Raw genomic sequence first — 27093 nt, 5'->3', positions numbered from 1 at the left:
AGGGATCAGTCCAAGAGGAAGACATAACAATTGTAAATATCTATGCACCCAACATAGGAGCACCTCAATACATAAGACAAACACTAACAGACATAAAAGGAGAAACTGACAGTAACACAATAGTAGTAGGAGACTTTAACACCCATCACACCAATGGATAGATCATCAAAACAGAAAATTAATAAGTAAACACAAGTCTTAAATGATATACAAGTCTTAGATGAGATGGATTCTCATTGATATCTTCAGGACATTCCATCCAAATGCAGAAGAATACACCTTCTTCTCAAGTGCATGTGGAACATTCTCCAGGATAGACTACATCTTAGGTCACAAATCAAACCTCAGTAAATTTAAGAAAATTGAAATCACATTAAGCATCTTCTCCAACCACAACGCTATGAGACTAGATATCAATTACAAGAAAAAATTGTAAGAAACACAACCACATGGAGATTAAACAATACATTTCTAAATAACCAATAGGTTACTGGAGAAATCAAAGGGAAGTAAAAAAATTTCTAGAAACAAATGACAATGAAAACATGACAACTCAAAAACCTATGGGATGCAGCAAAAGCACATTCTAAGAGGGAAGTTTATAGTAATACAATCGTACCTCAAAAACAAGAAAAACATCGAATAGCCAACCTAACTTTATACCTAAAACAACTGGAAAAAGAACCAAACACACACACACACACCAAAATTAGTAGAAGGAAAGGAATAACACAGATCAGAGCAGAAATAAATGAAAAAGAAATGAAAGAAACAATAGTAAACATTAATAAAATTGAAAGCTGGTTCTTTGAGAAAATAATCAAAATGACAAACCTTTAGCCAGACACATCAAGAAAAAAAGAGAGAAGAATCAAATCAACAAAATTAGAAATGAAAAAGGAGAGATTAAAACAGACAATGAAGAAATACAAAGGATTATAGAGACTATTATGAACAACTATATGGCAATAAAATGAATAAACTGAAAGAGGTGGACAGATTCTTAGAAAAATTCAATCTTCCAAGACTGAACCAGGAAGAAATAGAAGTTATGGACAACCCAATTATAAGTACTGAAATTGAAGCTGTGATAAAAAAAAATCTCCCAAAAAACAAAAGCCCAGGACCAGATGGCTTCACGGGAGAATTCTGTCAAACATTTAGAGAAGAGCCAATGCCTATCCTTCTAAAACTCTTTCAAAAAATTGCAGAGGAAGGAGCACTTCCAAACTCATTCTACAAGGCCACCATCACCCTGATATCAAAACCAGACAAAGACAACACACAAAAAAGAAAACTAGAGTCCAACATCACTGATGAGCATAGGTGCAAAAATCCTCAACACAGTTTTTGCAAACAGAATTCAGCAACACATCAAAAAGCTCATAGTCCACGATCAACTTGGATTTGTTCCAGGGATGCAAGGATTCCTAAATATATGCAAATCAATCAATGTGATATACCATATTAACAAATTGAAAGATAAAAATCATATGATAATCTCAATAGATGCAGAAGAAGCCTTTGACAAAATTCAGCACCCATTTATGGTTGAAACTCTTCAAAAAATGGGCATAGAAGGAACCTACCTCAACATAGTAAAGGCCATATATGATAAGCCTACAGCAAACATTATTCTCAATGGTGAAAAACTGAAAGCATTCCCCCTAAGATCAGGAACAAGACAATGGTGTCCACTTTCACCACTATGATTCAACATAGTTCTGGAAGTCCCAGCTACAGCAATCAGAGAAGAAAAAGAAATAAAAGGACTCCAGATCAGAAAAGAAGAAGTAAAGCTCTCCCTGTTTGCAGATGACATGATACTGTACATAGAAAACCCCAAAGATAGTGTCAGAAAATTACTAGAGTTAATCAGTGACTTTAGCAAAGTTATAGGATACAGAATCAATACACAGAAATCACTTGCATTTCTATATACCAACAATGAAAAATCAAAAAGAGAAATTACGGAATCAATCCCATTCACCATTGCAACAAAAAAATTAAATATCTAGGAATAAACTTACCTCAGGAGACAAAAGAACTGTACACAGAAAATTATAAGACACTAATGAAAGAAATCAAAGATGACACAAACAGATGGAGAGATATTCCATGCCCCTGGGTAGGAAGAATCAATATTGTGAAAATGACTATACTACCAAATACAATCTACAGATTCAATGAGATACCTATCAAATTACCAATGACATTTTTCACAGAACTAGAACAAAAAATTTCACAGTTCACATGGAAACACAAATGATCCTGAATAGCCAAAGCAGTCTTGAAAAAGAAGAATGGAGCTGGAGGAATCAACCTTCCTGACTTCAGATTATACTATAAATCTACAGTCATCAAGACAGTATGGTACTGTCACAAAAACAGAAATATTGACCAATGGAACAAGATAGAAAGCCCAGAAATAAACCCATGCACCTATGAGTACCTTTTTTTTTTTTTACTTTTAAGGACAAACTTTATTTAAATCTTGTGTCATATTAGTATACTTCTAAATTCAAACAAAGTATTAGTCAAACTGGAACAGCAAAGCTTCAGAAACAAAACAAAAATTTTGAAGGAGTTACTGCTAACAAAGCCATCCCCCCAAGTAGTATCATATAATATGCTTGTTAGAAACCTATAATTTTCTATTTTAAACACTATTATTCAGAAGAAACCAAAATACTCTCTTTTTTTTTGCAATGTGAGTAATATGTTAGCAAACTGTTTAGCAAAATAAATCCTCCCAACTGATTAGAAAGATGACATATTTAAAGGGAGAGGAAACATCTCAACTCCACGTACACAGAAACAGCACTATAAATACACCACACAGGCAGTCTAAGATTTGTTTTGTTTTCAACACAAAGTTTTCAAAAATGACAATTTCTCATGTCTACACCTCTCAATTTTCTCAAATATTTTTGTTGGTCTGGTGAAGATGGCACTTATTTCAGAGCAGCTTTGGACTGACTGATCACACGTACAGATCCACAGTTAAATCTCTGTCATCTCCAGGCCTCTTTTCTCAGATGGACTCTTATCCAATTTGGGTATACCGTTTCAGACATCTCAGGGTTCACCACCTCCTCTATGCCATTTGAAAGGTCCAAAACCTTTGTGGCCTCTTCAGTTATTTCCAAAATCTCACATTTAGACCACGTGTTTCTGAGACTTGACCACACAACACATTTGGATCTGACAGTAAATCCATTCACAGTGTACGTGTTCTCTGGTTGAGCCACCCGGGCTAACTGGTAAGACCTGTCGGCTGGGCCAACCACCCAGGGTTGCGCCGCTGTGCAGGCATTTGCAGCGTAAGGCGCCCTCATGGGCACCTTATTGTTGACAAAAGAGACAAGTATACACAATGGGGCAAAGACAGCCTCTTCCATAAATGGTGCTAGGAACTGGACAGCTACATGTTAAATAATTAAATTATAACACTTCCTAACATCAAACACAAAGATAAACTCAAAATGCATTAAAGACCTAAATGTAAGACCAGAAACTATAAAACTCTCAGAGGAAAACAGGCAGAACACTCGATGACATGAATCAAAGCAAGATCCTCCATGACCCACCTCCTAGAGTAATGGAAATAAAAACAAAAGTAAACAAGTGGGACCTGATTAAACTTAAAAGCTTTTGCATAGCAAAGGAAACTACAAGCAAGGTGAAAAGACAACCCTCAGAATGGGAGAAAATAATAGCAAATGAAACAACTGACAAGGGTTTAATTTCCAAAATATACAAGCAGTTCATGCCACTCAATACCAGAAAAACAAACAACCCAATCAAAAAGTAGGAAAAAGACCTAAATAGACATTTTGCCAAAGAAGACATACAGATGGCTAACAAACACATGAAAAGATGCTCAACATCGCTCATTATTAGAGAAATGCAAATCAAAACCACAATGAGATATCACCTCACACCAGTCAGAATGGCCATCATCAAAACATTTACAAACAATAAATGCCAGGGAGGGTGTGGAGAAAAGGGAACGCTCTTGCACTGTCAGTGGGAATGTAAATTGATACAACCACTATGGGAGATGGTATGGAGAGTCCTTAAAAACATAGCAATAAAACCACCATATGACCCAGCAGTCCCACTCCGAGGCATATACTCTGAGGAAACCAAAATTGAAAAAGACACATGTATCCCATTGTTCATTGCAGCACTATTTACAACAGCTAGAACATGGAAGCAACCTGGATGTCCATCAACAGATGAATGGATAAAGAAGTTGTGGTACATATACACAATGGAAAATTACTCAGCCATAAAAAGGAATGCATTTGAGTCGGTTCTGATGAGGTGGATGGACCTGAAACCTATTATACAGAGTGAAGTAAGTCAGAAAGAGAAAGATAAATATCGTATTCTAATGCATATATATATAGAATCTATAAAAATGGTACTGAAGAATTTATTTACAGGGCAGCAGTGGAGAAACAGACATAGAGAACAGACATATGGACATGGGGAGAGGGGAGGAGAGGGTGAGATGTATGGAAAGAGTAACATGGAAACTCATATTAGCATGTGTTAAATAGATAGCCAACGGGAATTTGCTGTATAGCTCAGGAAACTCAACCAGGGCTTCTGTATCAACCTAGAGAGGTGGGATGGGGAGGGACATGGGAGGGAGGTTCAGAAAGGAGGGGATATATGTGTAACTATGGCTGGTTCATGTTGTTGTATGGCAGAAACCCACACAAAATTGTAAAAATTTTACAAACAAAAAAATAATTAATTAAAAAAAGAAATTTACTTATTCAGAAAAAAATTACTTTTAATTTTCTTTTTACTTCTTACAAGTAAAAAGAAAGATGCTTCCCATTGATTTGGTGTGACAGTTTCTCCATGCTATGAGCAGTTATATGCATGGGGTAAAACAATGTACATTGAGACGGAGTAACCATTTCATCTCTTTTGCATGGTCTAGATATTGCTTCCATGTCTAAACATTCTATATAAGCAGCGTATAATCAAGGCACCTAGAGTGAATTTTTACGTGGACTTACTAAAGTATTGATGAGTCAGTTGAACTGAGGTGGATTAACCTAGAGCCTGTTATACAGAGTGAAGTAAGTTATAAAGAGAAAAACAAATATTGTATATTAATGCACACACACACACATATATATATATATACAGAATCTAGAAGAATGGTGCTGATGAAACTATTTGAAGGGCAAGAATAGAGATGCAGATGCAGAAAATGGACTTGAGAACACAGCAGGGAAAGGATAAAGTGGGACTGATGGAGGCAGTAGCATTGACATATACACACTACTATGTGTAAAATAGGGCTTCTCTAGTGGCTCAGACGGTAAAGCATCTGTCTGCAATGCAGGAGACCTGGGTTCGATCCCTGGGTTAGGAAGATCCCCTGGAGAAGGAAATGGCAGCCCACTCCAGTATTCTTGCCTGGAAAATCCCATAGACCAAGGAGCCTGGTAGGCTACTGTCCATGGGGTCGCAAAGAGTTGGACACGACTGAGCGACTTCACTCACTCATGTGTAAAATAGTTAAGTAGTGGGAAGCTGCTATATAGCACGGGGAGCCCAGCCTGGCACTCTGTGACCACCTGGAGGGGTAGGATGGGGGTGGGGTGGGAGAGATACTTGAGAGGGAGGGGATATATATATTCTTATGGCTGATTCTCATTGTTGTACAGCAGAAACCAACACAACATTGTAAAACAATTATCCTCCAATTAAAAAGTTTAAAACAGAATTTCAAAGGAAGAAAGATGAAAGTTGCTCAGTTGTATCCAACTCTTTGCGACCCCATTGACTGTACAGGCCAGGGAATTCTCCAGGCCAGAATATTGGAGTGGGTAGCCATTCCCTTCTCCAGCAGATCTTCCCAATCCAGGAATTGAACTGGGTCTCCTGCATTGGAGGCAGATTCTTTACCAACTGAGCTATCAGGGAAGCCCAAAGAAAGATGAAGTTGGCCCAACAGATAAAGTCTGGGTACCTTCTCAACAATTTCCACTGGTTTTCCAATTCTGCCCACAAAAATGATGACTGAAGACGTTTTAGAAGGCAGTGTAACATGCTGAGCCAATCAGAAGACTGGGAGGATAATGGTCAGCCAGTTCAGACATATCCAGGATGGTACTTCATTTAATTCTCACTTAAATCAGCTGCACCCACTGCAAGAAAGGCTGGAGAATGTATTCTAGCTGCATCCCTGAGAAGAAGATGGGGTGGATTTTGGTAAATGCTCAGCAGTCACTGCTGGAATGATTTAATGTGTGGTGAGATCACTTAATAAACTTTCTGCGAGATGCTAAGGTGTTCAATAAACGTGTTCTCCCCACTGAACAGTTAGCCAAAAAACTAGGCCTCAGAGGCTTCACACCAGCTGTTCCCTCTGCCTGAAATTCCCTTGTCTCAGGGAACCCACAAGCTCACCCCATCACTTGTTCAGGTCTCTGATATAATACTGTAATGGAGTGGGACCCTATGGTCCTTCCCACCATGTCCTCCACCTGCCTTTTGTGAAAAAAACTTTACCCACAGAGTAAGTTTAATCAGAGAAACAAGAAAATTCAGAAACAAAGACAAGCAGTCAAACAGGACTACACAACAATAGTTTAGTCAGTAACCAAAGTCCAGGCCCTTTAGTTCCTTCCCAAGGGCTACAGATAATATTCTGAGCCACGTTCTGTGAGCTCTCTGGTAGATACTGAAACCCCCACCAGGTGGAAGAAGTTAACGACATGATGACCAGACTTTAGCCATGACATAAGCTTCCATGGTTCCAAGAACTGGCCTCAAGGAAACGGGGACAAACTGATCCTGGAACTGAAGATTAACTCGACTTGAAACAATCAAGATGGGGGAATTCCTTAGTGGCCCAGTGGTTAGGCTGCTGTGCTTTCTCTCCTGAGGCCCCAAGTTCAATCACTGATCAGGGAACTAAGATCCCACAAGCTGTGAGGCAGGGCCAAAAAAAAATCAAGATGACATTTGTCAGACTGCATGACCAATTTCAAGATGGTTGTCAGAGCCGACTGTGCTTTTTCTGCATGTATTCCCCTCCCTCCATCTATAAAAGCTCTTGCCCGCTGATTGTCAGTGGCCATGCCCAGGGCAGGGTGGGTGTGAGAGGGGGAAAGCGGGGCTCAGGTGGAAAGTGGTGGAGTGCAGAAGGGGAAGGTCAGCCTTTGGACCCACCTCCCTGACTCATTTCAGTTGCCAGCATCCCAGATAAAGTAAACTTTCCCTTCCACCGACTTTGCCCCTTTATGCACTTGTGAGCAGTAAGCAGCCAGACCCCCAATTTCATTAACAGTATCACTCACTCAGAGAGGTCATTTCTGTACCTGACCTGAAAAACAGTCTTTTAATTTAATGGCTACAGTCACCATCCACAGTGATTTTGGAGCCCAAGAAAATAAAATCTGTCACTGTTTCCACTTTTTCCCCTTCTATTTGCCATGAAGTGATGGGACCGGATGCCATGATCTTAGTTTTTCGAACATTGACTTTTAAGCCAGCTTTCTCACTCTCCTCTTTTACCCTCATCAAGAGGCTCTTTAGTCAAGCCATGGTTTTTCCAGTAGTCATGTATGGATGGATGTGAGAGTTGGACTATAAAAAAGGCTCAGTGCCAAAGAATTGATGCTTTTAAACTGTGGTGCTGGAGAAGACTCCAGAGTCCCTTGGACTGCAAGGAGATCAAACCCGTCAAAGGAAATCAGTCCTGAATATTCATTGGAAGGACTGATGCTGCAGCTAAAGCTCCAATACTTTGACCACCTGATGTGAAGCCAACTCAACTGGAAAAGATCCTGATGCTGGGGAAAACTGGGGGCAAGAGGAGAAGGGGGTGACAGAGGATAAGATGGTTGGATGGCATCACAGACTCAATGGACATGAGTTTGAGCAAACTCCAGGAGATAGTGAAGGACAGGAAAACCTGGCATGCTACAGTCCATGGAGTTGCAAACAATCGGACATGGCTTAGCGACTGAACAACAACCACATTGGTTGTTACTCAGGAGAACACTGACCAGTACACCAGGAGACAATAAAACCCAGTGATGTCATTCTTACTGGTTAGCCTCCAACGGCACAGAACAAGGTGGAAAACAGGAGAGAGTGGAACCTGATGGCAAATGCAGTTTTACCATTTTTTTTAAATGAGTTTTTTGTTGCCAGAGCACCATCAGTTACTTTCTGAATCCCTGTGATTCGGGTCATTTTTCTCAGCAGTGTGCTTGACCTGATTTTTTTTCTTCACTGGCTACCAAAGGGAACAGGTACAAAAGGGAAAATACATTCTCCAAGGAATCCCCAGTAAATCATTTTTATTGGCATATAGTTGCTATCCAATGTTGTGTTAGTTTCCGTTACACAGCAAAGTGAAGCCACAAGTGTGTATATATATCCCCTCTTCCTTGGATTTCCTTCCCATTTAGGTCCCCACAGACCATTGAGTAGAGTTCCCTGTGCTATACAGTAGGTTCTTATTAGTTATCTATTTTATATATAGCAGTGTATATATATCAATCCCAATCTCCCAATCCATCCCACCCACCCCCAATAAATCTTAAGAACTGCTCCACATACACATTTACATCTATAGTTATCTTTCTGGTTAAGCCAGCTCTCCCAAAGGAAGAGGGTCATTGCTCTATTTATGTTCTCCCAATCATGTTTCCCTTGGCCCAAAGAGCAGGCAGCTGGCCAAACATATCACGCCCTCCAGCATGGTGGAGGTCACTCTCTGAGTCCCATAGCTGAAATTGCACACACAGAGCTGCTGGGAAATACAACACTCTGACACCATCCACCACCCACACGGCGAATGTCTTTGCCAGCCACCCAGGCTGGAGAATTGCTGCTTATAAATCCTGAGCAAAGTCCGATCTCTCGGTAAAGTGAGAGGGAGGCAATCAGGGGAGAGGAAAGCAAGAGACCAAAATGCTAGATGAAATGCCCCCATCCCTTACTCGTGTGAGCCAATCATTTAACCAAGAAAGGACACAGTGAAAGCGATCAAACTCTGGAATCGAATCTGTGGTCAGACCCCCAGCTTTAAGAACTGCTCCACATACACATTTACATCTATAGTTATCTTTCTGGTTAAGCCAGCTCTCCCAAAGCTTTGGCACATCCTATCTTAATGATTTATATATATATATATATATATATATATATATACACACACACATATGTGTGTGTGTGTGTGTGGTATAATTAACTTTATTGGATATTGTTGATTTACAATGGTGTGTTGGTTTCTGCTGTATAACAAAGTGAATCCTAAATTGCTGTTTTAGTTTTCTAGGTCAGCCAGGATGAACTACAATTGGCCCTCAGCCTATGTGGGTTCTAGGGATTCCAGGGATTCAACCAATCCTCAGATTTGGGGACCCATGAATTCATAAATCCAACTGTAAGGGATTTGAACATCCCTGAGTTTTGGTACCTGTGGGGGGGCTGAAATGAATGCCCCACAGATACTGAAGGAAGACTGGGACGTTTAAACAATCAAACTGTTCACTCATGGTGCTGGAGACTAAAAGTCCAAACTCAAGCCAGCAACCTCACTGGTCCTTTCTGAGAGCTGTGAGGGAAGAGTCCGCTCCCGCCTCTCTCCTTGGCTTCTAGATGGCTGTCTTCATGCTCACATGGCATCCTCTCTATAGGCATGGCTGTGACTGTTTCCCATTTTTTACAAGGACATCAGTCATATTGGATTAGAGTCCACTCTAATGACCTCATTTTAACCAGTTACATCTGCAATGACCTTATTTCCAAATAAGGTCAGATTCCCATGTTCTGGGAGATAGGGCTTCAAGGTAAGACTTTCAAGTATGCTATGGACTGAATGTATTCCTCCAAAAGTCATATGTTGAAATCCTAACCCCAATGTGATGGTATTGCGGGTAGGGGATCTTTGGGTGACAATTAGGTTATCAGGGTGGAGCCTTCTAGAGTGGGATTCAGATTCATGTCCTTTTTTGTTTTAGATTTCTTTATTTATTGGCTGTGTTGGGTGTTCATTGCTACATGTTAGCTTTCTTCAGTTCAGAAAGCAAGGGCACTATTCATAGCCACGCGCAGGCTTCTCATTGCAGCAGCTTCTCTTGTTGTGCAGCGTGGGCTCTAGGGTGCACGGGCTTCAGTAGTTGTAGTACATGGGCTCAGTGGTTGTGGCTTCCAAGCTCTAGAGTGCTGGCTCAGTAGCTGTGGCACATGGGCTTAGTTGCCACATGTGGGATCTTAGTTCCTGGGCCAGAGGTTGAACCAGTCCCTTGCATTGCAAGGTAGATTCTTAACCACTGGACCACCAGGGAAGTCCTGATTCATGTCCTTTTAAGAAGAGACCCTAGAGGGCTCCCTCATCCCTTCTGCCACCTGAGAACACAAGAAGTTGGCCATCTAGGAAGCAGGCCCTCGACAGGTACTGAGTCTATAAGTGCCTTGATCTTGAACTTCCCAACCTCCACAACTGGGAGAAATAAATTCTGTTGTTTTTAAGCCATCCAGACTATTATATTCTGTTACAGCAGCCTGAACGGTCTAAGACTGGGGAAAAATTATTCAATCCGTAACAGTTACTATGAAGCCTTATAAAATTAAGAATCTTGAATGGGTAATCATGATGAAGGGATTAAGAAATAAGAAAGCACTTTATGGGGCTTGCCTGGTGGCTCAGTGGTAAAGAATTTGCCTGCCAATGCAGGAGACACAGGTTCCATCCCTGATCCGGGAAGATCCCACATGTCGCAGAGCAACTAAGCCCGTTGGCCACAACTATCTAGCCTGTGCTCGAGAACCCAGAAGTCACAACTACTGAAGCCCATGCACCTAGAGCCCATATTCTGCAACGAGAGTTGTCATTGCGATGAGAAGCCTGCACATCACAACCAGAGAGCAACCCCAGCTGGTCTCAACTAGAAAGTCCATGTGCAGCAGTGAAGACCCAGCACAGCCAAAAATAAATAAATAAATACAATTATTTTTAAAAAGACATCACTTTACTGTCCCCCACAAAGTGGGTCCTTAAAAAAGGTTGGTCTGGCAAAAGATATGCTGAAGACCTCCAGGTGCAGTCTGATGGAGAAAAACCAGACAATATATTGAGTCCCTATCAGAAAACACGGAACACACTGTAATCAATGTTATGGAGATAGAAATTGCCTACAATACGATGCATCCATCTGACGTATACAGTTTGATGAGTTTTTACTAGCGTGCACCACCTGTAACCACCACCAACACCATCAACATTCAGAACATTTCCATCACCCCAAAAGTTCCCTCTTGACCCTTTATTATCAACACCCCATCCCTGCCTCCAAGTCACCACCGATCTGTTCTCTGTCACTATAGAGTAAACTCATCTATCCTATAATTTTACACAAATGAACTCCTCTTTTGTGTCCGGCTCCTTTCACGAAACATAATGCTTTTGAGATTCATCCACATTGGTCTGTGTACCAGTTTCTGTTCCTTTGTATTATATGCCATTGTATGGCTGGACCACAGTTTATCTGCTCACCTGTTGATAGACATTTGGCTTGCTGCTCATGTTTGCCTATTACAAACAGAGCTGCTGTGAACAATCACATACAAGCTCTGGTGTGGACATGTGTTTTCATTTCTCCTGGGTAAGTACTCAGCTTCGGAAATACCATCTGGTGAGCATACATTTAACTCCATAAAAAAGCTTTTACCATACTGCTTTCCACCGGCAGTGGGCACGACACTCCCCAGCCTTGCCAACAATTGGCATCATCCATCCTTTGGATGATAGTCATTCTGGTGAGTGTGTAGTCAAATCTTGCTGGGGTTCTCATTTGCATTTTCCTAATGTTCAATGATGCCATACAAATAGACACATGTGTGTCTCTGCATTCATGTTCAGTCATATCTGACTCTGTGACCCTATGGACTATAGCCCACCAGGCTCCTCTGTCTGTGGAATTATCCAGGCAAGAATACTGGATTGGATTGTCATTTCCTCCTCTAGGGGATCTTCCCGACCTAGGGATTGAACCAGAGTCTCCTGTGGTTCCTGCATTGGCAGGCGGATTCTTTACCACTGAGCCACCTGGGAAGCCCCATACACACACAAGTGAGCTTTAAAGTAATAGAAGAGACATCCCTGGTGGTCCAGTGGTTGAGAATTCACCTGTCAGTACAGGAGACATGGGTTCGATTCCTGGTCTGGGAAGATCCCACATGCCAAGGGGCAACTAAATCCATGTGCCACAGCTACTGAAGCCTGCATGTTCTAGAGCCCATGCTCCACAACGAGAGAAGCTGCCATGATGAGAAGCCCTCGCACCGCGACTAGAGAGTAGCCCACCTCGCCACAACTAGAGAAAGCCCTTTCACAGCAACAAAGGCCCAGTGCAGCCAAAAATAAACAATAAATAAAACTTTTAAAAGAAATAAAAGGTTGCCCAGAAGTCAGAAAAGAGACAGCTGAGAGTCAGGAGGTAAGCACGCAACATGGCACCAAGAAAGCTTGTAGAGCTTATAGAGGAAGTATTAGGGGCTTTACTGACTCTGCAAGGCAAGAGATGAGGCCTCATGTCCTGAGTGAACAGATAAATAGCAATTGACATTTTCCACATAGAGCTGGAACTCCGGTGGGACCAGGTAGTACCCTAGGGAATGGGTACCAGGAGAACTTTATCTACCAGCCCGGGGAAAATAAAAGGAAGCTTGTCTCTTCCCTATACATTAAAAAAAAAAAAAACTGAAGGACTTCCCTGGTGGTCCAGTGGCTAAGACTCCACGCTCCCAATGCAGGGGGCCCAGGGTTAGATCCCTGGTCAGGGAACTAAGATCCTGGACACTGCTACTAAAGATCTTGCATGCTGCAACTGAGACCCAGCACAGTCAAATTAATAAATAAATATTTTTTTAAACAAAAAGTAGATTAAAAATTTTAAAAATTGGTAATATCTAGTGTGGGCTAGGATGTGGAAAGACAGACATTAATTTATGCTGTTGTGGGAGTAAACATTGTTATAAACTGTTGGGAGGACAAGGTTGTATTAATATAATTGGCATTTATATTACAGAAATATTATTTAAAATCTAAATATGCATCTTAGGCTTATTTACTTTTTAGAAGTTCTTAGCATAAGCTAAATAAAAAGAGTCGGACACGACTGAGCGACTGATCTGATCTGATCTGAAGCAAAATTATGATTATGCTGATAATGATGTTAAAAGGGAAGGACATGCCTTACCTCATATAATGCAGAACAAATTTTCCTCTCACAGGAACTAGGCCCTATCCTAAAAAAATCATCACAACGTAGTAGGTCTTCAATACCTGCACGTTAGCTTCAGTCTTCTCACTCTGCACCCATCCCTACTGCTGTTGCTCAGTCGCTATGTCCAACTCTTTGTGACCCCATGGACTACAGCGCACCAGGCTCCCCTGTCCTTCACTATTTCCCAAAGTTTGCTCAAACTTACATGCATTGAGTTGGTGATGAAGTGTGGTCCACTGGAGAAGGGAATGGCAAACCACTCCAGTATTCTTGCCTCAAGAACCCCATGAACAGTATGAAAAGGAAAAAAGATACGACACCGGAAGATGAGTCCCCCAGGTGGGTAGATGTCCAATATGCCACTGGGGAAGAGCAGAGAAATAGCTCCAGAAAGAATGAAGAGGCTGGGCCAAAACAGAAACAACGCCCAGTTGTGGATGTGTCTGGTGGTGAAAGTAAAGTCTGATGCTGTAAATAACAATATTGCATGGGAATCTGGAATACTAGGTCCATGAATCAAGGTAAACTGGCAAGAGATGGCAAAAGTGAATACTGACATTTTAGGAATCAGTTGAACTAAAACGGACAGAAAGGGAAAATTTAATTCAGATGACCATTATACCTACTATTGTGGTCAAGAATCCCTCAGAAGAAATGGAGTAGCCCACATAGTCAACAAAAGAATTCGAAATGCAGTACTTGGGTGCAATCTCACAAATGACAGAATGATCTTGGTTTGTTTCCAAGGCAAACCATTCAGCATCATAGTAATCCAAGTCTATGCCCCAATCACTAATGCCAAAGAAGCTGAAGTTGAACAATTCTATGCAGACCTACAGGACCTCCTAGAACTAACACCAAAAAAGATTCCATCCCTTCATTCATGTTCAAATATTTATTGACCACCTGCCACAGAATACATGGCACTGTGGTTGGCTATGTGAGAGGCAGATCTGTCTCTGCTTCTTTCTGACATGTGCTCTTGGGCAAAGTATTTAATCTAAGTCTCAGTTTTCTCATCTGTAAATTGGGAATGACCATGGGACTTGAATAATAGGGCTAGTGTGAGAAAATTAGATAATAAACGCAGAATGACTGGAACACAGTAATCACTCCCAGCGGTTGGTGATTATTTTCTTACATGCAATATGTTGGGAATGAAATAAAAATAATCCCCTTTCCATGGTGCTTTCCAATCAATGGACAAGCGTACATTAAACCAAAAAATCTTTTAGTCCCAATTACAAAGGAGAGTTAAGGCTTTAAAATAGTTTGGGTGAGATACACTTCCAAATCTAATCAACTGTGTCTGGAATTTAGGAGGAAAGAGCAATCACATGGCACCAACATGGCTTTCTGAACCATTCCTTTGGATGGGAGAATGATTCCCAAAGAGAGGGGTGGAGGTTAGTGGATTGTGGACAAGTAGATACTCCAAAAGATATCCACTATGATATCCAATTTCTCAACATTTCATTTCTGACATTAACCCTAATCCAGAGAGATAATTGTAAAAATGTTCAGAACAACCTTGTATCAGTTACCTATTTCTATGATAATATTGTGTAACAAATAAGCACAAAATATCAGTGGCGTCAGTTCAGTCGTTCAGTCGTGTCTGACTCTTTGCGACCCCATGGACTGCAGCACGCCAGGCTTCCCTGTCCATTACCAACTCCTGGAGCTTGCTCAAACTCATGTCCATAGAGTCAGCGATGCCATCCAACCATCTCATCTTCTGTCATCCCCTTCTCCTCCTGCCTTCAATCTTTCCCAGTATCAGGATCTTTTCCCATGAGTCAATTCTTGACATCAGCTGGCCAAAGTATTGGAGCTTCACCTTCAACATTAGTCCTTCCAATGAATATTCAAGACTGATTTCCTTTAGGATCTACTGGTTTGCTCTCCTTGCAGTCTAAGGGACTCTCAAGAGTCTTCTCCAACACCACAGTTCAAAAGCATCAATTCCTTGGTGCTCGGCTTTCTTCATGGTCCAACTTTCACATCCATATATGACTACTGGAAAAACCACAGCTTTGACTAGATGGACCTTTGTTGGCAAAGTAATATCTCTGCTTTTTAATATCCTGTCTAGGTTTGTCATAGTTTTTCTTCCAAGGAACAAGCTCCTTTTAATTTCATGGCTGCAGTCACCATCTGTAGTGATTTTGGAGTCCAAGCAAATAAAGTCTGACACTGTTTCCATTGTTTCCCCAGCTATTTGCCATGAAGTGATGGGGCCATATGCCATGATCTTTGATTTTTTGAATGTTGAGTTTATATATATATATATTTATTTGGCTGCATCAGGTCTTAATTGCAGCACATGGGATCTAGTTCCCTGACCAGGGATCAAACCCAGGCCCCCTGCATTGGGTGCTTGGAGTCTTCACCACTAGACCATCAGGGAAGTCCCTGAATGTTGAGTTTTAAGCCAGCTTTTTCACTCTTCTCTTTCACTTTCATCAAGAGGCTCTTTATTACTCTTGGCTTTCTCCCATAAGGGTGGTATCATCTGCATATCTGAGGTTATTGATATTTCTCCCAGCAATCTTGATTCCAGCTTTGCTTCATCCAGCCTGGCATGTCTCATGATGTACTCTGCATATAAGTTAAAAAAACAGGGTGACAGTATACAGCCTTGATGTACTCCTTTCCCAATTTGGAACCAGTCTGTTGTTCCATGTCCGATTCTTTTTTTTTTTTTTTTAAACTTTACAATATTGTATTGGTTTTGCCAAATATCGAAATGAATCCGCCACAGTATACATGTGTTCCCCATCCTGAACCCTCCTCCCTCCTCCCTCCCCATATCATCCCTCTGGGTCGTCCCAGTGCACCAGCCCCAAGCATCCAGTATCGTGCATCAAACCTGGACTGGCGACTCATTCCATATATGATATTATACGTATTTCAATGCCATTCTCCCAAATCATCCCACCCTCTCCCTCTCCCACAGAGTCCAAAAGACTATTCTATACATCAGTGTCTCTTTTGCTGTCTCGTATATAGGGTTATTGTTACCATCTTTCTAAATTCCATATATATGCGTTAGTATACTGTATTGGTGTTTTTCTTTCTGGCTTACTTCACTCAGTATAATAGGCTCCAGTTTCATCCACCTCATTAGAACTCTTGCTTTTTGACCTGCATACAGATTTCTCAGGAGGCAGGTAAGGTGGTCTGGTATTCCCATCTCTTGCAGAATTATCCACTGTTTGTTGTGATCCACACAGTCAAGGCTTTGGCATAGTCAGTGAAGCAAAAGCAGATGTTTTTCTGGAAGTCTCTTGCTTTTCTATAATCCAGTGGATGTAGGCAATTTGATCTCTGGTTCCTCTGCCTTTTCTAAATCAAGCTTGAACATCTGGAAGTTCACAGTTTACATACTGTTGAAGACTCACTTGGAGAATTTTGAGCATTACTTTGCTAGTGTGTGAGATGAGTGCAATTGTGCAGTAGTTTGAACATTCTTTGGCATTGCCCTTCTTTGGGATTGGAATGAATACTGACCTTTTCCAGTCCTGTGGCCACTGCTGAGTTTTCCAAATTTACTGGCATATTGAGTGCAGCATTTTAACAGCATCATCTTTTAGGATTTGAAGTAGCTCATCTGGAATTCCATCACTCTACTAGTTTTGTTTGTAATGATGTTTCCTAAGGCCCACTTGACTTCACACTCCAGGATGTCTTGCTCTAGGTGAATGATCACATCATTGTGGTTATCTGGGTCATTAAGATCTTTTTTGTATAGTTTTTATATGTATTCCTGCCACCTTTTCTTAATATCTTCTGCTTCTGTTAGGTCCATACCATTTCTGTCCTTTATTGTGCCCATCTTTGCATGAAATGTTCCCTTGGTATCTCTAATTTTCTTGAAGAGTCTTTCCCATTCTATTGTTTTCCTCTATTTCTTTTCATTGATCACTTAGGAAGGCTTTCTCATCTCTCCTTGCTATTCTTTGGAATTCTGCATTCAGATGGGTATATCTTTCCTTTTCTTCTTTGCCTCTTCCAACAACACAAAAGATGACTCTACACATGGACATCACAAGATGGTCAACACAGAAATCAGGTTGATTATAATCTTTGCAGCCGAAGATGGAGAAGCTCTATACAGTCAGCAAAAACAAGACCTGGTGCAGACTGTGGCTCTGATCATGAACTCCTTATTGCAAAAGTCAGAATTAAATTGAAGAAAGCAGGGAAAACCACTAGACCATTCAGGTTTGACCTAAATCAAATCCCTTACAATTATACAGTGGAAGTGACAAATAGATTCAAGGGATTAGGTCTGATGGAGTGCCTGAAGAACTCTGGATGGAGGTTTGTGACATTGTACAGGAGGCAGTGATCAAGACCATCCCCAAGAAAAAGAAATGCAAAAAGGCAAAATGGTTGTCTGAGGAGGCCTTACAAATAGCTGAGAAAAGAAGAGAAGCTAAAGGCAAAGGAGAAAAGGAAAGGTTTACCTATCTGAATGCAGAGTTCCTAAGAATAGCAAGGAGAGATAAGAAAGCCTGCATCGTGATCAATGGCATACAACAGTAAATTTGTTGCACATATGTCTGGGGTCAGTGGAGGATCAAATGGCCTTGCTGATCCTAGCTCTTTTTGCTCACATGACTGATGGTTAGCTGGCTGACCGTGGAGTGACGAGAGCACCTTGGCTCAGTGTCGCACGTCTCTCACTCTCCTGAAGGCTGTCCCCAGTGTGTCGTCGTGGTGATGTCAGTGGTGCAAGAGTTAGCCTAGTCACATAGGGACCTTTCAAGCATGTTCCTACCAACATGCCATGGACCCAAAGCAAGTCATAGTAAACCCACAGTAAATGCCGTAGGATGCTAGGACTTGCCTGGTAGTCTAGTGATTGAGAATCCACCTGCCAAAGCAGGGAAAACAGGTTTGATCCCTGGTCTGGGAACTTTCCACGTGCCTCAGAGCAACTGAGACTGTGTGCTACAACTACGGAGCCCAAGCTCTAAAGCCAGCAAACTACTGAGCAGCGCACATTCCCAGGGCGTTCCCCAACAAGAGAAGCCACTGCGATGGGGAGCTCCTGCACCACAACAGAGAGCAGCCCCCACTCACCACAACCAGAGAAAGCCCTTGTGCAGCAACAAAGAGTCAGTGCAACCGAAAATAAATTAATAAATAATTTTTAATTAAAATTCAAAAATAATAAGATGCTACAAAGTGACTGGCAAAAGAGAACCATGAAGAATTGATACCATTTTGGCAATCTACCACACGCATCGTTTGTAATTGCCAAAGAAACAAAAACAAACAAACACGGGCTGATTCGTGTTGAGGTTTGACAGAAAACAGCAAAATTCTGTAAAGCAATTATCCTTCAATACAAAATAATTAAACAAACAAACCACAAAATAAAAAAACCTTTTTCAAGTAACCTAAATGACCATCAATAGAAAATTGGTTAGATAAATTAAGCCACAACATGGAACGGCATCTGTATTCGTTTCTTATCACTGCTCTAACAAACGTGCATAAACTCAGTTGCTTAAAATAGCATAACTGTATTGTCTGAAATGGGTTCCACTGTTGTTGTTGTTGTTCAGTCGCTCAGTCGTGTCCGACTCTTTGCAACCGCATGCACTGCATCACCCCAAGCTTGCCTGTCCTTCACTATCTCGCACTGCATCACCCCAAGCTTGCCTGTCCTTCACTATCTCCCGGAGTTTGCTCAAACTCATGTCCCTTGAGTTGATCCTGTCATCCAACCATCTTATCCTCTGTCACCCCCTTCTCCTCCTGCTCTCAATCCTTCCCAGCATCAGGGTCTTTTGTAATGAGTCACTCTTTGCATCAGGTGGCCAAAGTAACGGAGCTTCAGCTTCAGCACCAGTACTTCCAATGAACATTCAGGGTTGATTTCCTTTAGGATTGACTGACTTGATCTCCCTGCTGTCCAAAGGACTTTCAAGAGTATTTTCCAACACCACAGTTTAAAAGCATTAATTCTTCAGCGTTCAACCTTCTTTATGGTCCAACTCTCACATCCATACATGACCACTGGAAAATCCATAGCTTTGACTACATGGACCTTTGTTGGTAAAGTGATGTCTCTGCTTTTTAATATGCTGTCTAGGTTCATCATAATTCTTCTTCCAAGGAGCAAGCATCTTTTAACGTCACAGCTGGGTTCCACTGACCTGAAACCAAACTGTTGGTAGGCCTGTGCTTGTTGCTGGAAGCTCTAGAAGAGAACATACTTCCTCAACTTTTCCAGGTTCTAGAGATGCATTTCTTGTATCCCTTGACTCGTCCCCTTCCTCCATCTTCAAAGGCAGCAGTGTAGTATCTTCAGGTACCTTTCTCCCCCATCTTCCATCATCACATTGCCTCTGATCTCCTGCCCCTTGTTAATATAAAGACACCTGTGATTACACTGGACTTCCCTAGTGACTCAGCAGTAAAGGATCTGCCTGCAATGCAGGAGACCCAGATTTGATCCCTGGGGTGGGAAGAACCCCCGGAAGGAGGGCATGACACCCACTCCAGTATTCTTGCCTGGAGAATCCCATGGACAGTGGAGCCTGATGGGCTACAGTTCATGGAATTGCAAAGAGTTGGACATGACTAAAGCAACGGAGCATACACGCATGCATGTGATTACATTTGGAACCACTTGGATAATCCAGGCTATCTCTTTGTGGTGGGGGGTAGGGCAGGGCTGACTTGTTCTCTGTAAGATGTTTCCATCTAATAGCATATTTAGCCTCTACCCCCAAGATGCCATGGACATGACCACCCTCAAATGTCACAACCAAATGTCCCCTGGGGGACAACTCTCCCCCATTGAGAAACACTGACCAGAGGCAAAAATTAAAAGACATTCTGTCTCTGGACTTCCCTGGTGGCGCAGTGGATAAACTAATACAATTATGTAAAGTTTAAAAATAAAATAAAATTAAAAAAAAAAAGAAACTATATTGGGTTCAAACAGAAAAAAAAAAAAGAATCCACCTGTCAATGCAGAGGACACAGGTTTGATCCCTGGTCTGGGAGGATTGCTCATGCCAAGCAGCAGCTGGGCCCTTGAGCACCACAGCTCCTGAGCTTGCTCTCTAGAGCCCATGAGCCACAACTACTGAGCCCACGTGCTGCAACTACTGAAACCTGCACACCTAGAGCCTGTTTTCTCAACAAGAGAAGACACTGCAATGTGAAGCCCATGCAGCACAACAAAGAGTAGCCCCCACTCCCAACTACTAGAGAAAGCCCACGTGTAACGAGAATCCAGAGCAACCAAAAACATAAAATTAATCAATTACCAAATCACTAGACAGCCAATATATCTTATCAAGTAAATAAATCAGATAGAACAGGATGTACAACATGTTCTGACTTTGAAAATTGGCATTTATAAATAAATGTTTGAGAGGATTAATTGCAAATCACTAATATGGTTTTTCCAGTGGTCATGAACAGATGTGAGAGTTGGACCATAAAGAAGGCTGCTGCTGCTGCTAAGTTGCTTCAGTCGTGTCCGACGCTGTGCAACCCCATAGGTGGCAGCCCACCAGGCTCCCCCGTTCCTGGGATTCTCCAGACAAGAACACTGGAGTGGGTTGTCATTTCCTTCTCCAATGCATGAAAGTGAAAAGTGAAAGTGAAGTCGCTCAGTCGTGTCCAACTCTTAGCAACCCATGGACTGCAGCCCACCAGGCTCCTCCGTCCATGGGGTTTTCCAGGCAAGAGTACTGGAGTGGGCTGTCATTGCCTTCTGCAAAAGAAGCCTGAGCACTGAAGAATTGATGCTTTCTAATTGTAGTGCTGGAGAAGACTCTTGACAGTCCCTTGGACAGCAAGGAGATAAAGCCAGTCAATCCTGAAAAATCAACCCTGAATATTCACAGGAAGAACTGGTGCTGAAGCTGAAGCTCCAATACTTTGGCCACCTGACGCAAAGAACTGACTCATTGGAAAAGACTCTGATGCTGGGAAAGATTGAAGGCAAAAGGAGAAGGGGATGGCAGAGAATAAGATGGTTGGATGGTATCACCAACTCAATGGACATGTATCTGAGCAAACCCTGGGAGATAGTGACGGACAGGGGACCCTGTCATGCTGTAGTACACGGGGTTACAAAGAGTTGGACATGACTTAGCCACTGAACAACAGCTACAAATATGGATGAGCTCTCGATGAGAGATTGATGGAGATCATCAGTTTCCAGTTTTTGCATTTTTGAAGTGTATAGTTTTTACAGCTATAAAAATTCAAAAGAAGATGAAATAGTGCTCTTTTAATCAGCTTTATTCAGGACAGTGTTGTCTTTAGCCAGTTGAGGTCAAGATTATGAACCTTTGCTATTCTCAAAAAGACAGGAGATCACAAGTGTTGGCAATGATGTAGAGAAAAGCAAGACTTGTGCACTGTTGGGGGAAATATAAATTGGTGCAGCCATCACGGAAGACAGTATGGAGGTTTCTCAAGAAATTAAAAATAGAACTACCCTGTGAGACAGCAATCCCACTTCCGGGTATATATCCAGAGAAAAAGAAATCTGGGTCTTGATGAGATATCTGAGCTCACATGTTCATTGCAGTATTATTCACAACGACAAAGATATGAAAACAAGCTAAATGTCCATCAGCAAATAAACGGATAAAGAAAATGTGAAATGAAGTAAGTGGCCAGAAACCTAGTGACAGCAGCCCTGAGCTGTGAGTCAAAGCTTCCCTGATTTAATGTCATTTTTGGAGACTGCAAAATCAACTGACAAAAATTACACTGGAAATCCAGGTACGCAGGAAGGAAGGGGATAAGATACAAACCAGATTTGGCAGTCATGAGTATCTAAGAGCTATCTGGTGCCAAAAGGCTGGATGTGCTCCCCTAGGGAGGTGAGGAGGACAGGAAAAGCAGGTGAATGGGGAGGGATGGGGTAAAGAAATTGAGGACAGTCAAAGGCAGAGCGAAAGAGCAGCATCGAGAAAGCTGCGGGCTGGAGGAGACAGAGCTGTGGTGTGAGCATCTGGGATGCCAAGTGGGAAAGAAAGAATGAAAGACAGTGAGAGAGAGAGGGAGGGAGAGAAAGGAAGAGATGGAGAGAGAAAGGGACAGAGAGAATGAAAGGAAGAGAGAGAGAAAGAGGAAGAGGAAGAGAGAGAGCCAGGAGTGAGAGAAAGAGAGAGGGAGAGACAGAATGAAAGAAAGAGAGATAAAAAGAAAGAAGGAGGGACTTCCCTGGTGGTCCAATGCTTAAAACTCGCTGATCCCAATGCAGGAGGACTGGGCTTGACCCTCGGGCAGGGAACAAGATCCCACATGCCACAACTAAGAGTCTGTGTGCCCCGACAAAAGATTCTGTGTGCTGCGGCTAAAACACCTTACCTGCTGTACCTAGGACCCAGTGCAGCCAAATAAATAAATAATCTTGACCCTGAGGGATGGGATGGGGAGGGAGGTGGGAAGGAGGGTCAGGATGGGGAACACATGTACACCCATGGCTGATTCATGTGAATGTATGGCAACGATCACCACAATATTGTAAAGTAATTAGCCTCCAATTAAAATTTTAAAAAAACATTTAAAAAAATTGAGATTGTTTCTTGAAAAAAAATTTAAAAAGAAAGGAAAGAAGGGGAGGGAGGAGTGAAAGGAAGGAAGAAAGGAAGAAAGAAAAAAGGTCAAGGAAGTGAGAGCTGAAAATTAACCACAGGCTTGAGCTAATATGCGGTCACTAATGACCTCGACAAGAACAATTTGAGAGGATTGGTGGGCTGGAAAGCAATCAGTAGCAGGTTTAGAAGGACGCGGCATTGCAAAGTGCAGATAGGCTCAAAGCAGTTGGCTGAAAAAATGAATAATCATGCCTGATTGTTGCCAGGTTGTCATGACAACCAGCTAAGACAATGATGATGAACGCTCTTTCTTTAAGTGACCTTTTCTACTGAGGCTTAATTTACATCCAGCCAGATTCACCCTTGATTAGTGTACAGTCCTATGAGTTTTGAAAAATGCATGCAGCTGTGGAACCATCTCCAAAATCAAGATATAGAAAAGTTCCATCAGCCCCAAGCAGTTCCGTCAAGACCCTTTGTAATTAACTCCTCCCAGCATCTTCAGCCCATAGCAATCTGTCCCTACAGTTTTGTCATCACCGGGAGATCATATGAATGGAAGTATGGTGTATGTCCCCTTCATGGATCACAGCCTTGTCGTGGCGAAGGGGCTTGTGGAACTCAATGAAGCTATGAGCCATGCTGTGCAGGGCCACCCAAGATGGGTGGGTCATGGTGGAGAGCTCTAACAAAATATAGTCCACTGGAGGAGGGAACGGCAAACCCCTCTAGTATTCTTGCTGCAAGAACCCGATGAACAGCATAAAAAAGCAAAAAGATATGACACCGAAAAGTGAGCCCCCCATGTTGGAAGATGTCCAATATGCTACCATCGAAGAGTGGACGGCAATCACTAAAAGCCTCAGAAAGAATGAAGCGGATGGGCCAAAGTGGAAATGACAGTTCTGGATGTATCTGGTGATGAAAGTAAAGTCCAATGCTGTAAAGAAGAATATTGCTTAGGTACCTTGAATGTTAGGTCCATAAATCAAGGTAAATTGGATGTGATCAAGCAGGAGATGGCAAGAGTGAACACTGACATCTTAGGAATCAGTGAACTAAAATGAATGGGAATGGGTGAATTTAATTCAGATGACCATTATATCTACTGCTGTGGGCAAGGATCCCTTAGAAGAAAGGGAGTAGCCCTCAAAGTCAACAGAAGAGTCCAAAATGCAAGTAAATGCAAGTTTTGCATTTACTTGCAAAACCCAATGCATCGTACTTGGGTGCAATCTCCAAAACAACAGAATGATCTTGGTTTGTTTCCAAGGCAAACCATTCAATATCACAGTACTCCAAATCTATGCCCCAACCACTGATGCCAAAGAAGCTGAAGTTGGCCAGTTCTATGAAGACCTACAAGATCTTCTAGAACTAACACACACACACAAAAAGATGTCCTTTTCATCATAGGGCACTGGAATGCAAAAGCAAGAAGTCAAGAGACACTTGGAGTAACAGGCAAATTTGGCCTTGGTGTACAAAATGAAGCAGAGCAAAAGCTAATAGAATTTTGCCAACAGAACACACTGGTCATAGCAAACACCCTTTTCCAACAACACAAGAGATGGCTCTACACATGAGCATCACCAAACGGTCAATATCGAAATCAGATTGATCATGTTTTTGCAGCTGAAGATGGAGAAGCTCTAAGTTGTTTTGTGGTCATCAAAAACAACACTGGAAGCTGACTGTGGTTCAGATCATCAGCTCCTTATTGCAAAATTCAGGTTTAAATTGAAGAAAGTAGGGAAAACCAGTAGGCCATTCAGGAGTGTCCTAAATCAAATCCCTATGATTATACAGTGGAAGTGACAAATAGATTCAAGGGATTAGATATGATAGAGTGCCTGAAGAACTATGGACGGAGGATCATAACATTGTACAGGAGGCAGTGACCAAAACCATCCCCACAAAAAAGAAATGCAAGAGGGCAAAGTGATTGTCTGGTAAGGCTTTACTAATAGCCAAGGAAAGAAGAGAATGAAAAGCAAGAGAGAAAGGGAAAGATACACCCATCTGAATGCAGAGTTCCAGAGAATAGCAAGGAGCGAGAAGAAAGCCTTCTTAAGTGAACAGTGCAAAGAAGTAGAGGAAAACAACAGAATGGGAAAGACTAGAGATCTCTTCAAGAAAATTAGAGATACCAACGGAACATTTCACGCAAGGATGAAGCAAGCACAATAAAGAACAAAAATGGTAAGGACCTAACAGAAGCAGAAGAGATTAAAAGGAAAAGGTGGAGGCAAGAATACACAGAACTGTACAAAAAAGATCTTAATGACCAGGATAGTCATGACAGTCTGATCACTCACCTAGAGCCAGACATCCTGGAGTGTGAAGTCAAGTTTGCCTTAGGAAGCATTACTACAAACAAAGCTAGTGGAGGAGATGGAATTCCAGCTGAGCTATTTCAAATCCTAAAAGATGATGCTATTCAAGTGCTTCACTCAATGTCAGCAAATTTGGAAAACTCAGCAGTGGCCACCAGACTGGAAAAGGTCAGTTTTCATTCCAATGCCAACCACTTTAAAAGTGGTTCCAGGCGACCTTGATGGCTTTCCCCATTGGCTCAGCAGGTAAAGAATCTGATTCCAATGCAGGAGACACAAGAGATGCAGGTTCAATCCCTGGGTGGGGAAGATCCCCTGGAGAAGGAAATGGAAACCCACTCCAGTATGCTTGCCTGGGAAATACCATGGACAGAGGAGACTGGCAAGTCCTGGGGTCACAGAGAGTCGGACATGGCTGAGTGACTAAGCGCGCGCGCACACACACACACACACACACACACACACACCAGGGAATGCGGGAAGGGAATGGGAAGTGAAGCAGGGAAGGTAGGCAGACAGTACAGGGCATGTTATCAAGCAAGTTACCACAGTGAGAAACTGGAACACAGCGGGAGCCTCTGGGAAGCAGGATAGAATCCAGATCTCTGTGTTGCCCATCTGATGGGCAAGAGAGCTGGGGTATTTACCACCTCCTACCAGTCACTGGTTGACTGCACTCACAGAGGGCGTTCTTTCCCTGGTATTTCTGGGCCTGACTGTGTAGATCACAGAGTGACCTCAAAAGCCAGAGAAAGTCTTCAGTCAAACGAATGCAGAGGCTGGTCTTTGGAAAGGCTTCCCAGGAGGTGCTAGTGGTAAAGAATCTGCAGGAGACTCAACAGACACGAGTTCAATCCCCGGATCAGAAAGATTCCCTGGTGTAGGAAATGGCACCCCACTCCAGTATTCTTGCCTGGAAAATCCCACGGGCAGAGGAACTTGGCTGGCTACAGTCCATGGGGCCCCAAAGAGTCAGACACAACTGAGTGACTGAGCACAGCTCAGCAGAGCTGGCCTTTGGAAGTTGGGCCAGGGTGTAATGACTGACAGTGAGAAGGAAAAAACTGGGCATTGACAGCATCTACAACAGAGCGGATCAACAGTCAGATCCTGAAATATCTTCTCTTAATTTTCATCTCTTTCTTGAGCTGTAAATATCAAATATTTTTATAGCAACCCAAGATGCTTTGCGTGAAGACCTTCTAAATCATCTTTACGTTTTCTAATTGGGCTTGTCACTCACAGCTAATATTGCTCTATTTATAATTACTCTCCCCATTTAGGGTCTGAAGGTTTATTTTTGTATTTCTGAGACAGGCATGCATATCCCAAGTATGCATGCTCCTATCACTATTTATCTATCTCTTTAGAAAAACAGGGTTATCATTTCTCTCTTTTTTCCTCACCTTGCTGTGCCTACCTCTGACCCTTGGTCTGGCAGCCTTCTTGTTTATTTTATTTGCTTATTTTTCTGACCCAAACACGAAGCATGCAGGATCCCAGTTCCAGACTAGGGATTGGACGCACACCCCCTGCATTGGAAGCATGAATTCTTAACCACTGGACTGCCAGGGAAGTCCTCCAACCTTCTTGTTAATTTTAATTAATATCTTCCATGAACTTTATATTATTCCAAATATTCACAAATTTATTGTTTCACTTAATCTGCGTGGTGGATGAGGATGACAAGGACCTCCTGCTTTTAAACATTCTGCAGATGAGAAAACTGAGGCTCAGACTTACTAAAAATTACTTAAGTTTCCACTGCATTGTTTAGGATACTTCTGTTTGTGCCTAAGTAAAATCTCAAACTGAATTGGACACAGCATTAGCTGCCACGGACCAAATTGCATCCTTTTAAAATCCATATGCCAAAACCCTACCCCCAAC

The sequence above is a fragment of the Bubalus kerabau genome, chromosome 1, assembly GCF_029407905.1.
Source record: "Bubalus kerabau isolate K-KA32 ecotype Philippines breed swamp buffalo chromosome 1, PCC_UOA_SB_1v2, whole genome shotgun sequence".
Classification (NCBI taxonomy): domain Eukaryota; kingdom Metazoa; phylum Chordata; class Mammalia; order Artiodactyla; family Bovidae; genus Bubalus; species Bubalus kerabau.
Note: the sequence above shows the minus strand (reverse complement) of the source record.